Below are 14493 nucleotides of genomic sequence, written 5' to 3'. Positions count from 1 at the left end.
GAATCTTTTTTGAAATTAATATAAATTCTTCATGTAGCATCTTTTGTCTTATTCTCTGTGTAGAAAAGTACCTTACTCTTTTGAGGAAAAACATTCATTTGTCTTAATAAATCAGCCTTAGTCTAGAGATTTTTAATTCTGTTCATGTATCAGAATCATTTCTGGAAATTTTTAAAAATACACCTACATAAGTTCTTGCTCTGAAAATTCTGATTCGTCAGGTCTGGGATGAAACTGAGCCCCTTGTGGGATTCTCACATACTACTAGAGATTATCTTCTCCATACTTAATAGTATCATAGTATCAGATGTTTTAACTTTCTAAGTCAGAATTTTCAACTATTTGGACATTAAAGTTACAATGTGTTGAATGCTACTTTATTTTCCATGTCATTCTAGTAGTAGAATTTTGATTTAAGCATAGTACATTCATAAGGATTTATCTTAAGCTAAATAAAATGGGAAGGTTACTTCATATCATATTTTGCTATTTTAGTCAAGGAAGTAGTGACCAAGTAACTTATAGTCTGATCTCTAATTTTACATAGCTAGTAATCAACCATAATATTCAACTGGACCCTAGAATAATTTTAGTTTATAAGATATTAAGTTACACTTTAAATTATTAAAGAATTTAAAACATTTGTACACATGCTTATGCGCACAATACATTGTTTTACATCTGCTGTAGAATTCGAGTGAGGCAAATGTTTCTCAGAACTAAATCTATTGGCTGAAAGTTTCAAAGTTTGGGAAGGAGATTTTTTGGAAGATCCTTATTAGCTTTAATGTTTGTAAAATGTGTTCTATATAAAATATATTACACTTTATTTTTAAGGGAGCTCTTGTGAGTGCCTTGGCTGATGATACCTTACATTTATGGAATTTACGTCAAAAGAGACCTGCCATACTACATTCTCTGAAATTTTGCAGAGAAAGGTAAGAATCTCTTACTTATCCTATATATAGGATATTTGCTATTATATTTTAAAACATTTTCTTTGAATTTTATTCTTCGATCTTATTTTTTTTTGAGATGGACTTTATGCACAGTCAAAAACAATAATTCAAAACTTCAAAAGGATATCCAGTGAAAACAAGTTACCTTCCTTTCCAGACACATCTTCTATTCCAGAGGCAACTGCATAAATTTTGTTTGTGTTCTTTTAGGAATTCTTGCAGACTGTGTATATAAGCAAAAATCTCTGTATAGCTCTTTTCTTTTTTTTGCGGGGGAGGCATTATATAGTCTTTCTGTAACTTTATCTGATAGATTGTTTCATACTGGCACATTTAAATCTGCTTTAGTCATTTTCATAACTACATAATATTCTGTTGATGGAAGTGCCATAATTTATTCAGTCAGTCTTCATTAATGGACATATATATTGTTTTCTATATCCTATCATTTTGCTGTTTTGTAATATTATTTTACATACGTTTTTGTTCACTTATATGAATATATCTAATAGTTATTTGTAGACTAGCTTGATTACAGAAGTCTCTTATACAACCTGTGAGTTTGTGCTTTGATTGGAAAGGCCTTTTTCAGCCAAATTTTATTAAACATTCTCCCATATTTTCTTATAGTGCTCTTAAATTTTCTATTTTTTATGCTTAATTTTCACTTTATATAGAACTTATTTTTAAATGAAATATGAGTAAGGAATATAGTCATCCCCCTGTTCCCCCATTGCTTGTGAGACATATTTTTAGGTTTATGTATATATAAATATGTATGTATATGTGTATGTGTCTAGTGTATATGTATATATGTATCAAGGAAACCTGGGTCTAGATAGTACCTAAATGCAGTGGAGTTAGTGTCTTTGGGCCATGTCTGTGGGAAGACGGGCATCAAACTGCCCATCCCTGTCCAAGGATCAGGCCATGCGGGTGTCAGTTTGTTCAAGTTATATGAACAGGTCAGTCTTTTTGTGAGTCTAGGCTTCTGCCCACAGTTGTCCTCCCAAAGTATGCAAGCTAATGAGGCTGCTGGGAATATAGCAATTCAGTCTTCTCTAGCCAACACCAAGGCATGTGTATATTGTATGGGGCACAAAGACCAGAGCTGGCAGCAGGTCAGCAGCAAAGTTTACTCCTGGGCTACATCTCATCTGAGAATATAAGTCATCTAAATGTCTTTAGTTGAATCATGGTTCTACTTCTAGGAGAGGGGCAGAGGTGAAGGAAGAGTTACTGGAAGGAGGAATAGGTGAGATGGGGAGGAAGAGCCAGGAAAAAGTCAAGGTTCAGTTGTTTTTCTACTTGCTGCAATAGGGCCAGCCTCTCAGCGTGCTGGGTTGAGTTCCTCAGTCTGCTTTCAGTGGGATCTCAGGGAGCCCTACAGGAGACTCAGATGCAGCAGAGCAGGTGGGAAGAGTGGCATGCATCTTAGTACCAGTACACGTCCTTTTGTCAGCCTCACACCACCTGCTGGAAATGGAAGTATACATCGAGCCAGAGTGAGTAGTTGTCAACATGGCTTGATTTTACCCACTGGAGGACATTCGACAACATCTGGGGATATTTTTTGTCACAATTGGAGGTCAGGGATGAACAGTTCTCCGGGCATCTAGTGGATAAAGTTAAGAAGTTAAGAAACTCTGGACTCTGGCACATCAAAGTGATGTCATTTGATCACTGTAGTGCTATAGAAGTTCTCTTAAAAACACCAGGCACTGCAGGCATTCTGCCAGGATGTAAAGTTCCAGTAGGAGAATACATCTGATACTTTGTTTGCTAGTGGCGTGTTCATACTCCTCACTGGGACACAGGCATGTGGCAGTATGTAGTTCAAGTTTACAAAAATACACTGCAAGTTGTCATAGTGAATCCTCATGGAGAGAGGATCAAACCTCAGGGAGTCCCAGAGCCAGGAATTGATGATGGTCAGGTATGGAGTAAGTCTCCTCTATAGTACCTCTAAGGATGGTCTCCAAGAAATTCTGGTGAACGTGGGTGAGGAACCATAAGCTAGTCTACAAGGTATCTGTAGGCACATATGTGGACAAACAGAAGGCGCCTTTGTGTCAAGTACAAAATATAGCTTGTCTTGATGGGTGCAGCCTCACAGAGGCTACCAATTGAATATCCCCTTCGGATCAAATCCTGTGGGATGGCTACAAACTTCTATGGCAGCCGTTGGATTTAAAATGCCAAGGAATGGACCTGGTGCCTCACAGATGAACCTTGTTACCTTCTTTGAAGACTAAAGTCCAGATCGCCTCAAATGGTAGGAAGGAGAGAGGGAGGAGCCTAGCTTTCATTAGCACCTGTCTAGAGGTGGCAAGGAGAAGGTAGAATGGAGACTTTCCCCAGTTCTAGGAATATGCCCTCAGCAACAAGACTTATTCTGCCCCTCAGTCTGAGTTCTATGTCATTCAGGACTTTTCATATGCCCTGTAATCTACACCTCGATGGAAGGCTGTTGGAGCAACTGACTCAGGCAGAGAAAGGGACAAAATCCTGTCATTACCTGCCCATCCTTCCATCTCATTTGTAGGAATTCATTCTTTTCTTTATATAACTGCTTTACATTCAGCATTTATATCTGTATCAGTCAGGATAATCTGGGTTATGCTATGGTAATAATACTTTCAAAATCTTAATGACTTAGTACAGCAACAGTTGGTTTTTGCTTACACTTTATGACCTTTGTGAATTTGCTGGCACTGTTCCTTTTTATTATCATCTTTATTGCAGAATCCTGGGGGAGGAACGGCCAGTCTTTGCAATATTGCCAGTCACTATAGTAGAGGAAGAAAGAGAATGTGGTGAAGCAATCACTGGCTCCTAAAGCTTCTGCCTGGAAGTGATACATATCTCTTCCACTCTCATGTCATGGGCCAGAGCATGTCACGTGGCCATCTTTAATTTCAGTCTTATATCCAGGAAGAGAGAAAGCTGGAATATTTGAGAATACTTGTAATAACTATCACACAACTTATTTTATTGTTGACATTGAAGTACAATAAGCAATAGTTTAGCTTTCCCCTTATTCAGCAATGGATTTGGGGTAACCTAATAGTTAAGTAAGTTGGTTTTATTTTTATGCTATTTGCATTTTTACTTCTGAAACTAGGAATAGTAGGAAAAATATGAAAAGTTTATAAATGGCAGTTTCATTATATTCTGAACAGCTGTAAAATAATTTAAACTTAAGTTTTTATCACCATGTTGTCTTACTTTCTGAAGTAAATTTTCTTATTTTAGTAGAAATTTATAAATGTATAATATAAATCATGTAATAATTTAAATTGTACTTTTTCATAATGTGGATTTTTTCTAATTTTAGTTTTTAAAATATGGTGCTAAAATATACATAACATAAAATTTACTATCTTAACTATTTTTAAATGTACAGTTTAGTTTTGTTAAGTACATTTATTTTGGTATGCAACCATATAATACGTATTAAGCCCTTAGAACAGTATAAAGCATGTAGAAATTGCCATCTAGCTTTGTTTTTAAAGATATTGGATTTACTTAAAGTAATAATTTTATAATTTGAAATATGTGCATTAACTAAACAAGAGATTTTTACTTAGGCAGTCTGTATAGAAACAGCTAATTGAAAAAAGACAGTCATTAGTGACACTGATATTAGCTGTATTAAATTTATTTAAATTATGGACAATTCTGGGCTTAAAGTTAACACCAGATACCCTCTCTGACCTCCAACTTACAGTTACACATTTTAAGACTTTTTATGTGCAGGATATTTTTAGGGAGTGAGGCAGACTACCTCAAAGAGTCTTTCTGTTCGTGGGCAGGGAAATGTGTTGGTTTGGTAGAGCTGCCATGACAAGTACTACAGACCAAGTGACTTACCAGAATCTTATTTCCTCAGTTCTGGAGAATAGAAGTTCAAGAACAAGCTGTTGGCTCTGTTCGTTTCTTTTGAGAGCCTCCTCCTTGGCTTGTAGGTGGTCATCTTCTCCCTATGTGTGTCTTCTGTATGCGTGCCTGTGTCCTAATTTCCTCTTCTTATAAATACAAAAGTCATATTGGATTAGGGTCTACTGTTATGACATTACTTTACCTAAATTACCTCTTTAAAAGCACTGTCTCCAAATACAATTACATTTTGAGGTACTGGGGCTAGGACTTCAACTTATGAATTTGGGGGCATGGGGACATAGTTCAGTCCCTATTAGGTAAGTAAGCTAAAACCAACCAGGATACCATGCAAGATAGATTTTTAAAAAATCACCGAAAAGGAAACGTACTTTTTGAAAGGTGAAGAAAAATACAGTGTTTTAAACATTCTCCTTGAATAGTATGTAGCTTATTATACCAAGTGCCAGGTTCATCTCCCATCAGGGTTTTATCTGTCATACAATTTTTACCATAAGAACTAATTTTCCAGTAGTACTAGCTACATCATCTAACTCCCCTGCAACCTGAAAAGGCTTGATCATAACAGTATATTGGTAGAGAACCTTGGAGGCATGGCCTTTAATGCCTAATCCCCTGTTATGAATTGAACTGTGTCCTTCAAAAAGCTATGTTCACAGCGATGGGGACGTGGCATAGAGAATGCAGTTAGCATTAATGTAATGGCAAGTAGAGAGCCAGAGGAGAGAAAGAACAATTGGGGGGATTATTTTATAAACTATATAAATGTCTAAACCATGTACTATATACATGAAACTAATAAAATAAAATTTAAAAAAATATGTCAGTGTCCTAACCCTTAGTACCTGGCAGTGTAACCATATTTTCAAATAGGGTTTTAGTGACTGTAAGCAAATTAATATCAGATTATTAAGGTGGGCCTTAATCTAATATAATTGGTGTCCTTAATGTATGAGAAGAGAGACAGACACATAGAAAGAACACTGTGTGATAAGAATAGGAATTGAAATGATGCATCTACAAGCCGAGGAATGCCAAGGATAGCTAACAGTACCGGAAGCCAAGAGAGAGGCATGGGCCACATTTTCCCTTGGAGCCTTCAGAGTGAGCACGGCCCTGCTGGCACCTTGATTTCTCATGGGTGGCCTCTAGAACTGTGAGAGGATAAATTTCTGATGTTTTAAGGCACCCAATTTGTAGTAATTTGTTATGGCATCCCTAGGAAACGAATTTACATCCCCTTTGTTCCTCTTGCTTGATATTGGCCAACCTTGTTATTATGTACCATTGGGTTTATACATGTAAAGAAGAGGTTTTTGGCTTGGTAGAAACTGAGAGTTTGACAAGGAAACTTCTGTCTGGTAGTTGTCTTATTAGAGTATGTTTCATTTAGCTTCTACTTTTTTTTTTTCCCTTTAAAGGAAGTTTAATTGGGAGGAAGTCATGGATTTATAAGCAACTTCAACTATCCGCTAGTGTTTTTTCATTACCTTGAGTTAGTATGACCAGTATCTTCAACCATGTTAAATTTTTTGCATAACAGTTTTTAAATAACAATGTATGAAGCATTTAAAGACTGAAGACTAAATTATATATCTGGGCTTCCTTACTTAGATCCCTTATTATTGTTTAATAATCATATCTTTTAATGTATAGAACACTTTCACATAAATGTTATTTATTCTTAGGTCAATAATATTTGTCTTAATGAAATTTCAGAGAATAATTTTTCCCCATAAAATGTTAGACACCTGAATAGCTGAGTCTTTATTTTTAAATTAATATATTTATTTTAAAGATGTACATTTTTTCTTTATTCTAACACTGATTTACAGTTTATTTCTGATTTTTAGCTCTTTCATTTGATGATAGATTTATCAATTAGGTTTAGAGAATAAAATAAGCATGCACATATCGTACAGGAATGATTAGGAAAATATAATATCACATGGAACACATTAATCATCAAAATTTCACACTAACAATTGTCAATGGAGCATTAATGTTCAAAGTACTCTTAAGAAAAAAGCCGTTTGACAAATGGAGTAATTCATTCAAATACCAACACAGCAGTGGGAGAGTTGTTGCCTATTAGCTACTTCAGGAACTGACTGCTGCTCTGACATCACATTTTCTTAGTAGCATATATGAATTAATGTAGAAGCAAATTTATCCCATTATACTCTTATTATAATATTACATAAATATCGTGCTTTGCTCATAATTTGTTCAGTATGCACATGAATAGGGCATAGCTGTAAAAGAGCATTTGGCTAGATACCAGCCCTCAAAAATCTATACAGGTCTTCCAACGATTTTGAATTAATTCACTGCATCTATTTAACAAGAAAAAAATCATATTATTGGAATAAATCAGAGACCTGGAATTATAGTTTTTATGGTAATTTTCATCATATCAGCAAAATATTTTTATTTCAAAGCAGCCTAATGACAAGTGTACAAACATTAGACATGAGAGCAATTTGGTGGGATGCGATTCAGAACTAGGACACAGGAATGGAATGGTACCCAGGTTTGTCAGGATGGCAGACAGAGAGATCTACTACTCTGGACCTCATTCTAATCTACAAAGGAAATTGGTTGGTCATATGGAAATGATGAGTCACCTTTGGAATTCTAAATGTAGAAAACTATATACTGAGACAAAATTTAAAAAGAAAAAGGAAAAAAAAATCTGTGTTTGAGGAAGACAGTTACTACTTGATGACTTTGAGACTGTAAAAGGAAAAATGGTCAGAAAGTGTTGGAGAACTTCCTAGAATGAAATCATCAATACTGACTAAGAAAGTCTTACAAGAAAATTTGGAAAGACATTCAGAGAGACTGGTCTGGTTGCCGAAACACCTTAAAATGTTCTCAGATATGGAAAGGTTATATAAAAGAGGAGGTTTCATAATAAAAGGCAAATATAAGAGCAGTTTAGCTACATCAATGAGCACAATGAGCTAAGGCTTTTGAGAAATAATAAAGACAAAATAATCAATAAAAATGTTTTGTTTGTTATGATTAGGGCAGGAAAGCTAAGTAGATTTATGGTAGATAGTCAGGGCATATATTATTCCTCTAACTGTGTTGATGCAATACTGGTTCACACAAATTATGTCTTAGACTGCTAAAAGGACGGCACCATTAGCAGCTGGCCTAGGGAGTAGCGCTTCAAATTTGGAAATGAAAAAAATACATTTTAGAATGTGAATTAAATTCAGTTCACCAAACATTGAGTGCCTTCTGTATGCCAGGAGTTATGCTAGGCATTGAGATAACAAATAAAAAAAAAATGCTTGAATAGCTTATGTTAAAGCAGAAACTCAGACATATAATAACCGTAATACAATATGGATGAATGCCATTTTAGAAGTTTATGTTAAAAACACACAATAGAATAATTAATCCAATTTTTTCCAACAGTTTAAAAAATATTCTGACTTCTTTTAAAAGCAGACAAAAACCAGTCATCAGGAAAATGCTAACTGCACCCACAACTGGATACCACTCCACATCCATCAGAATGGCTAACTTGTTGACTTGAATGTGATACAATTATAACTTCTCATAACCTACTGGTGGGAGTTTTAAGTGTTTAGATCACTTTGGAACAATTTTTGGTGGTACTCACATACATCATGACTCAACACTTTTACTCTTAGCCATATGTGTGTTGTAGGCAAAATTCTAAGATGGGTCTCAAAACTGCTCCCTGATGTACACATATCTACTCCTAGTTATTGAAACAAACACTAATCTAGGTAAAGACATTTTATAGATGTAGTTGAGGTCTCTATTACTTGACTTTAAGATTAAGAGATTATTTTCAGTGGGCCTGCTAGAACCAAGTGGGCCTTTAAAAGGGACTGGACTCTTCCTGACAAAAGACTCAGCCAAGGGAGATTCAGTCCTACAGTCATAAGAAGCTGAATTTAGCTAGCAGACTAGATGAGTTTGAGAGCTGATTCTTCCCCAGAGCCTCCAGAAAGAGTCTCAGGAATGCAGCCTACCTGATACCTGGATTTCAGCCTTGTGAGACTGAAAGAGTCTCAGGAATGCAGCCTACCTGATACCTGGATTTCAGCCTTGTGAGACCAATGGTGCAGTGCCTGGACTTCTGACCTGCAGAAACTGAGAGAGAATAAGGGTTGTGGTCTTAAGTCATTAAATTTGTGGTAATTTGTTACACAGCAATAAAATACTAATCTGGATTTTGGTATCTAGAAATGGGATGCTGCTATAATAAATAACTAAAAACGTGGAGATCTCTCTGCAACCAGACTGTGGAGGTTGGAAGAATTTTGAGGATCGTGATAGAAAAGCCTAAATTGCCTTCAACTTGAACAGGCTTGATTTTGATCAGTTGACCTTCATTTAAGGAGTTTATCTGATTGGTTTTAGGTTTGGATTATCTCAGGAGACCTCATCCCATGGGCCGCAGACTGGTACCAGTCAGTGTCCTGTTAGTAATGGGGCCACACAGCAGGAGGTGAGCGGCAGGCGAGTGAGCGAAGCTTCATCTGTATTTGCAGCTGCTCCCCAGCGCTAGCATCACTGCCTCAGCTCCACCTCAGATCCTCAGGCATTAGATTCTCATAGGAACACCGGTCCCTGGTGCCAAAAAGGTTGGGGATTGCTGGATTACCTGACTCACAATGGCAGCAAGTCAGTGAAATTACTCTGGTTAGTCTGGCTCATCTCTGGATTTCAATTTGATTTAAGCTTCTCCCAAAGTATATGGGTAACTCGAGGAAGATATGGATACTCTAATGACCATCTGAATAGTGTTAGGAAGGAGTGGACTTGGGAATGGATGGTATGATAGATAAACAAACACAGCTGAAGAAAATTTTCTGGAGCTAAAATATCTGTAATTGAAAAGACTAATTAATACTCAAAAAACTCCTAAATATAATTAATAGAATTAAAAATAAGTTATATTTTGACTGATCAGTTGTGGAAGAACTCAGAAAATATACCACTTATCTGACATTCTTCCCAACTCCAAATGCTCATTCTTCAAACTTTTTAGAAAGCTGTTAAGTTATATATGTGTTTTAGAAGTGTAAAAGTGTAACTGTTAGAAGGATAGAAAATATAAAACCATTAGGCGGGAGGGAAAGGAAATGAAAATAAATAGAAGTTAGGAAAAGAGGTAAAATGATAGAAGAAGGGTGGTTAAATAAGATGGTAAACCTAAGTTATATCAATAGTCAAAATCATTGTAAATATACTAAATCTACCTACTGAAATTTGAGATTTTCAGTTTGAACTAAAAAACTCAACAAAATACAACTGTTGAACTGTTTATAAAAGATATACAAAAGTATAATTACACAGAATTTGAAAGTGAATGGAAGGAAAAAGGGAAAAACATGTAAGTTAACAATGTTCCTAGAAATAACACTAACAAAAATATATAAGATCTATATGGAGAAACTATTAAGACTTTATTGAAAGAGTAAAAGAAGACAAACAAATGGAGAACTTCATAGGAAGGAATACTCAAGTTGTAAAATATATCACTTTTCCCCAAAGTAATCTATAAGTTCAGTGGTATTCTAATCAAAATTTTAACAGGATATGTTCAAGAAACTTAAGTGAATCCTAAAATTCATATGGAAAAAAGGCCCAAGATAGCAACAGTTTTGAAAAAGAAACATGAGATGGTAGAACTTATTATATTAATTATCAAAATTAACATAAAGCTGTAGAAATTAAAATTGTATAGTAGTTACAAGAGGAAGACAAATGGGTTAAAAACACAGTAAATGAACTCCAGAAACATCTATGTGAAAAGAGAGATAGCTATGTGACAGAGGTGACATTACAGTCAAAAGATACAGTAAATAAAAGATGCCATGACAGCTCTTAATGGGAAGAGTGATCCCTACTTCATAACTAAATTGCAAACCAATTAAAGACTAAAATGTGAAAAAAACAGGAAAAATTAAAACTTGGAAGAAAGTGATATAGGGAGTATCTGTAAGATACGTACTTACACAGCATACACAAAAAAGCATAAGCTATGTGGGAAAGGATTATAAGTTTTGTACAGCACAGTTACCATAAAGTTAAATGACAAACTACATCCACCAGGTACCGATGGGTAATAATACAAGATTCAGAATAATTGGTACAGTATTCCTTTTAGAACAACGACTTCCTCTCCACCCCAAATTCCTCACATTTTATATGTGTATTTTATGAACACGAAGAAAAAATATGGAAGGATATGTTGTTTCAGGCTTTTTATATGACTTATGGAGAGAGTAAATTTTGGAGGAAAGAAAAACACAGACTCATAAAATCATTTGAGACAGCAAATTTGCTTAAATATACAATTAATGCCATATTTTTGTGTATATACATGTATGTATACATACATACACATATGGATGGGGGAGGGAGAGTGGGAGAGAGAGGAGAAAGTTTTTTAATAATAAAGATATAAACCATAGACTGGAAGATATTTAGAGTACACCTCTTCAATAAAGTACAATAAAGGACAATCTAATACAAAAATGGAAAAATGTAGTTAACAGTTGCTGATGAGTATCAGGTTACTTTTATTTTTCATAGCATTTGTCACATAAAAACACTCTGGCATCTTCATTACTCCAAGTAAGGTTATTAAAAATAGAACTTTAAGAAATCTCCCAAACAAAAGGGAATAGTTTTTTCAGATGTTATTTCTGTAGTTGATATATAGTTTTCCTATTTGATATTCACTATTTCACTTACTGATACTCAGTTGAAATTTAGTTTTTTGGTAGTCATTGATGTCCTTTTAAGGCTTCATTTTACAAAAAAGGTTAATATGATTCTTTTAGACACATTTCCAAAAGTTTTTAAATGTTTTATACAATAAATTCTTTGAACAGATTTAGAAATTACTTTAATCTGACTGCTGTTATTTTTAATATAGTTCCATATTTATTAATGCAAATTTAAATTTTCATTTAATAACAGGACAGTATAAGGCATAGTAAACTTAAGAAAAGTACCAAATATCTGCTTCATTTTTAATTTCTTGTGCATTACTTCATTTGATAAATATTGATTGAGATTTGGTCCTTGCAAATACTGTGATAAATTCTGAAAAGACATGGAAATTATAAATTGTCTAAGGGAAATGAAATGGCAAATTACAGTGCAATGGAAAATGTGATATAATATGAATATAATGGAATTTTCTTGTGAAATTTTAAAGATTAACCAGAAAAGATATGTTTCACTATGTTTTGGTAGTTTTAGGTAAAGTGTCACAAGAGAGCTCATATGACCAGATTTGCAGGATTAGTAGGAATTTCCTAAATTGACAGAGGGCGTTGTACCTGATTAGACATTGCCGGGTGTGTAGTCCAGAGAGGGTAATTTTGGAAAGGTGGAAAAGGTCTTCTTCATGAAAGACCTTTTATACAATTATCAGAAAGTTATATTTTCAACCTTTCCCAACTTTAAATAATTAAATGGATAACACTGTTTGAACAGTATACGTTGTAAGTGGGTATATTTTTAGTCACTATAGACTATCATATAGATAAATTGTGTACTAGCTGCATTTCCTTGCTGTATTAATTGAGGTTCAATGCAGGAACAGAAACCACTGTAGAAATGTAAAGCGTAAATGGATTTAGTTCAAGGATGTAACTGTTTACCAAAATGTTTGGAAGGGAGATAGACCTATTGAGTTTTAGAACATATCTCTGTAGGTGTAATCTCGGGAATAGGACACAGTGCTACTTTTACTGTTACTGCTGTACAACTGCCTCTCACCATGTGAAGCTCAAGAGTAGACCTTGGAATGCTGTATCCGGTCCTCACTGTTGCCATAAGTGCGTCTAACCACTTAAGTCTTCATGAATGTCTTTTACAGCAGAAACAGCAACAGAAAGGTTTGCTGCACTTCTGCCTACAAATCTCAAGAATATTCAATTACAGAAACTTAATCTCACCTAGAACTCTAACTGTAGGAGAGTTTGGGAAATGTAAGTTTTAGCTTTCCAGCATCTATACAGTATCAGAAAGTGTATAGGAAGATAATGGAAGAGGATGCTGAGTACCAAACGACCAAATCCAACACACTTTATATCTCCTGCCCTGTTTTCCCAAATGTATTTACCACAAAGTGTCATTGAATATTGCTTAAGAAGCCTTATGCACTTTTTAAAGAAGTGTGCAAGACTCATTCTAGGGACAATATTAAAGTTTTGGTGCCAAGATAATTAAGTGACTATTTTGAGTTCCTTTTTAAGGTGTTAATTATTAAATAGTTCTCACTTCTGAAAAACATGAAGATGCTTAAAATTTCTCAGTATGTAAGTTGGTTTTACAGTTGATTGAGAAAAAAAATAATAGAATGTAGGCTAATTATGAGAAAGCTAGTCTAGGGAAAAGTTCTAGAAATTTTTTGTACAGTGAAGATTTTAGTCTTACTTTGCTTCTTTAAATATTTGAGAAATAGCTGCAGCATAGCTGTTGCTGTGTTAGGAACAGAACATGTTGTAATACACATCTAAAATCTCTGCCCTTAAGGAGATAAGTACATTTTGTATGCATATTATGTCATTTAAATCATTTTATCATTAAAATCAAAGATGTGTTGTAATTACAATAAGCAAGTCAGTAGTTGCTGCTTTTGTAGAGTGAAGAATAATGGAGAACTGCAAAATAGTGGATCAGAGCAGGAAGTTGGATATTTTTGGGTCTTGTTTTTGTATTTTTTATTTTTTTACTCAACCTGTTAATTTGGCCTTTTTTTTTTTTCCCCCAAGATGTTTAGCTATGTTCATGCTTTAGTTTAAGGTCCATTTCAAATGAAATAGTTGTTTTTATGATGTTGATTGCATTGTTTATTTTATATTCGGCATGCTATTGCTTATATTTTAATTTTTGTATTTTTAGATTCCACATATAAGAGAGATCATACTATATTTGTCTTTCTTTGCCTGACTTATTTCACTTAGCATAATTCCCTCTAGGTATATCCATGTTGTGGCAAATGACAAGATTTCATTCTTTTTTATGGCTGAGTAATGTATGTGTGTGTGTATGTGTGTGTGCCATATCTTCATTATTCATTCATCCATTGATGGACACTTAGGTCGTTTCCATGTCTTGGGTATTGTAAATAAAGCTGCAGTGAGCATCAGAGTGTACATATCTTTTCAAGTCAGTATTTTTATTTTCTTCAGATAATTACCCAGGAGTGGAATTGCTGGATCATATAGTAGTTCTATTTTTAATGTTTTGAAGAATCTTCATATTATTTTCTATAGTGGCTGCACCAGATTACATCCTCACTAACAGGGTACAACGGTTCCCTTTACTATTATTTTACTTCATGTGTTTTAAATTTGCCTCTAACTTCTAATTGGTAGAATATCACTTAGTTTTAATAATAATTAGCTAACATTTATTAAACACCTACCTGTGTGGGCCCCATTTTAAGCATCTACTGGGTTTTGTCTTACTTGATGCTCAAGTAAACACTGAGGTAGGTGTGTTTTACGGCTTAGAAACTGAGCCTGAGGGAGATTAAATGGCTTAACTAAGGTCATATATTAGTAAGTGACAGAGCTGGAAATTAAATAAATCCAGGCAGTCTAACACCAGGACTTGTTCC

General features: G+C 34.6%; 1 protein-coding gene across 1 annotated transcript in view; it reads left to right on the top strand.

Moving 5' to 3' along the window:
• The window catches only part of STXBP5 (syntaxin binding protein 5), a 156354-nt gene that overhangs the window by 31439 nt on the left and 110422 nt on the right, over positions 1-14493 (top strand). The gene's annotated exons all lie outside the window — the stretch shown is intronic.

Source organism: Pteropus vampyrus, unplaced genomic scaffold (assembly GCF_000151845.1).
Source record: "Pteropus vampyrus isolate Shadow unplaced genomic scaffold, Pvam_2.0 Scaffold24, whole genome shotgun sequence".
Taxonomy (NCBI): Eukaryota; Metazoa; Chordata; class Mammalia; order Chiroptera; family Pteropodidae; genus Pteropus; species Pteropus vampyrus.
This window is presented reverse-complemented; position numbering and strand designations above follow the sequence as displayed.